General features: G+C 48.8%; 1 long non-coding RNA gene across 1 annotated transcript in view; it reads right to left on the bottom strand.

Moving 5' to 3' along the window:
* The window catches only part of LOC109294336, a 15,314-nt gene extending 12,693 nt beyond the window's left edge, over positions 1 to 2,621 (bottom strand). The window contains exon 1 of the long non-coding RNA XR_002096504.1: positions 1,607 to 2,621. This is a non-coding gene — a long non-coding RNA (uncharacterized LOC109294336). The remainder of the gene's footprint in view (positions 1 to 1,606) is intronic.
* Positions 2,622 to 3,108: the final 487 nt, after the last annotated feature.

Below are 3,108 nucleotides of genomic sequence, written 5' to 3'. Positions count from 1 at the left end.
TGCCAACACACCTCAAGCCTACTCCGCCACTCCCGTTACTCCAGTTCTGGGCTCCCCCATAGCGGCCAATGACCAGCAGTCCCCTTCCCTACTCCATCCAGCTCCAGGAAGCAGCCCAGTCCTTCTCTGAAGTACACTCTTTCATGTGGGTCCCAGATGTCCCCAAACAGCTCTGCCCATGCATCTCACTCCAACATGCAGCAATTAATTTTTAAGAGAATTTTGGAAAAGGTCCCAGCCCAGCAGCTGTGGAGACAGGAAGCTGCTGTCAGGTCACTGGGTATGTGAAAGGGAGTCTCACCCAACACGAGGCAACATACCTGCTCCCTGACAGAGTCCCCATCTCCGTGGCACTGGGGTTAACCACAATGTACAGCCCTTTCCCCCTTGGGACCCCCCAAATTAATTTCCCGCAGTGCAGCCATATGATCACTGAGGCCTGGCCTGGATTCCAGTGCTGGTCTAGTGCTGGAAGGCTCCACAGCCCACTAGCAAGCCTGGGACTGTAACTGCCTCAGCCGGGAGATGGCAGCCCTGGAGACAATCCTGTATTCTCAGCCTCATCTCATCGAGGGCTGCTCTGTGAGGAACCAGTTTGAGCATACTGAGGAACCCTTCTGTTAGCCCTGAATGAGATGCCAGACCGAGTTCCGCTTCTTTCTGTTTAACAGGAACATTCCACTTATGATTCCCACAATCCCCTATGTGTACACATACATATGCACAGTTGCACATACACACGCACATACACACAGAGTAAAGGAGTATTCACACCAAAGCCAAAGCAAAGAGAAATTTCCAAATGAATCTTGACCACTGCAAACAGATGAATTTCCCAGTCCTTAGGGCCACTAATTTACTTTCAACCCACCTGAACTAGAGGATGGAATGGTTTGACAGCTCTGCACCATACCCTGGAAGCAGCCAAAAGGAACGACAGGAAATCAGCTCAGCCTGATTGCTGAGGAAGAGCCAGTCTTCTGTATCTAGATTTGAAATGGAAAGATCAGGGCTAATCCAGATTGCTGGCCAAGGCTAAATCCCACCCATTTAGCGTCTAGCCTCCCTGCTGACTGCTCCTTAGCCAAATCAATCTTATTAAAATGGTAATTCTCTTCTACATTCACTACCCTCATCAGACCATCCCTTTGAGCTCTGCAAGTGAGAGATAGGAGAGGGCTGGAGAATAACTAAATATATTGTAACAAATATAATTTCAGAAACAAAGCCTAGAAGATAGTGGTGTAAGCTGCCTCTCCCCACGGGAAAGCCACAGGCTTGATGTGCCTGAAATGGGAATGGTGTCCTTTTAGCAATTATATGTATTTAAATTAAATTCTGGCCTTTGTAAGAAAAGGAAAACCAAAACATTGACCCAGGAATGAAACTGTTTAATGTTTTTAACTGGTTTTGTGGTACTTTGAAAGTCCAGCCTTCCTTGCACTGGGGTGGTGGGAGGGGTTCAGTGATGAAGGGTAGAGAAAAAACACTAGCAGTCTTTCTCTAAGCTGTTTTGTGTCCCAGATCCTACGCCTTAGTTTTTATTTTTCTGTCTTTACTTTATGCATTTGTTTTATTTATGGAGAAAAAAAAGAAAAATATTTACCTCTGGTCACAGTGTCAAGATATTTGTGCAGCCTCCTCCCAGCAATTGGCAATTCAAGCAGCAGTTCTCTTCTTTTCCAAGTCACTGTTGAACCAGTGCCTACCGATGTGAGGCCGGAGGTGTCAATTCCAAACTGGATGCAAAATCAGAATCCTGCCTTGCAGTCATTAAGGAGCCTGTTTGACAGAAAAGGGCTTTTTCCCCATCACCTAACGACATCTTGACATAACTCCCTGATTCTTTTAACAGCTAGGAGCCACTCCAGAATAAGTTACATTTCAATTACTATCCTTCCATCTTAAAATGTCTTATGCTCTCTACCACTCTCCGCTCTTTATTTTTTGATAGCAATATTAGGCATTGCTGTTGTGGGCTTTTAAAACTGGGAATAAAAACCCTACAATAATGACTGTAGATGAACCTGTGAAACACAGACATCTTCCCTTGTAGCTGAGGTAAACTGTTTCTGTGGTACCAAGCAAAATACATCCTGTTTCTGAAACCCACAAGTATTAGGCTTGTCTTTTCTATGCAAAGATGGATGCGGAAGGTTTGAAAAAGACTTTTACAACAGAAAGAGTGGTAGAATCCATGCAAAGTCTCTAGTCCAGGTTGGTCTCCTTAGATCAAGAAGCGCTGTTGTCAGAAACTGGTTTAATGTGCTGGAGACCCAGGTAGTGCCCCGGGTCTTCTCTGAAGCTGTGATTTGGGGATGTAGGCAGCTGAGTAAAACATGCTAGAAACCATCTTTGCTGGAGATCTGGGGACATTTCTGACACTTCTGGCTCTGCTGTTTTGTGGATTTCGGCTCAGGGTCATGCCCTGGCACTCAGGCCCAGGCGCACAGGCGTTGAGTTGTGCAGAACGGGTTAGCTCCTGCCCAGCTCATTGTGTTTGAAATAAAACAAAATGCCCTTAACACAGCAGGGTCAAACAGCAGTGACTGTGCCAACTGGTGCTGAGTTCAGGCCAAATCTGCTTCTCTCCCAGGCCTGAGGAAGGGCCCCAAAGCCTGGCTGGCACCTCTCCCTTCATGGTCTTACAGGCCATAGTAACTACGGCCTTCCTCCTCTTCCGATCTTGCCCGGTCTCCTTCAACCTCATGGCGTCCTCGTCTGTCCCTTCCGGATCAGCGTTTACAGCATCTTCCCTCTGTGCCTTGGGCTACCTCAAGGTCTGATGCCTGCACCTCAGCTGCCACAGTCCCACATGGCTTCTCTCCTCGGCCCTGCCCATTTCACCCTTGGCTCTGTGGGCAACACCCTGTGGCATGGGGCGGCCTTGCCCCTCCCCTGGACTATGCCGTAGAGACGGACGATGCTGGCTGCGCACTGGGGGCTGGAGGAGCCCACACTCAGGCCCTAAGGGACGTCACGCCTGTGACTTGCACCCCCTGTGACATCACCTCAGAGACAACCTGCCTCTCCCAGCGCGGAACCCGAGAGACGCCCCTTTGTTTCCGGAGGGAACGACCTAAGCAACGGACCGGGGGGGGGGGGGAA

Source organism: Gavialis gangeticus, unplaced genomic scaffold, assembly GCF_001723915.1.
Source record: "Gavialis gangeticus isolate Ggan-Ray unplaced genomic scaffold, GavGan_comp1, whole genome shotgun sequence".
Classification (NCBI taxonomy): Eukaryota; Metazoa; Chordata; order Crocodylia; family Gavialidae; genus Gavialis; species Gavialis gangeticus.
This window is presented reverse-complemented; position numbering and strand designations above follow the sequence as displayed.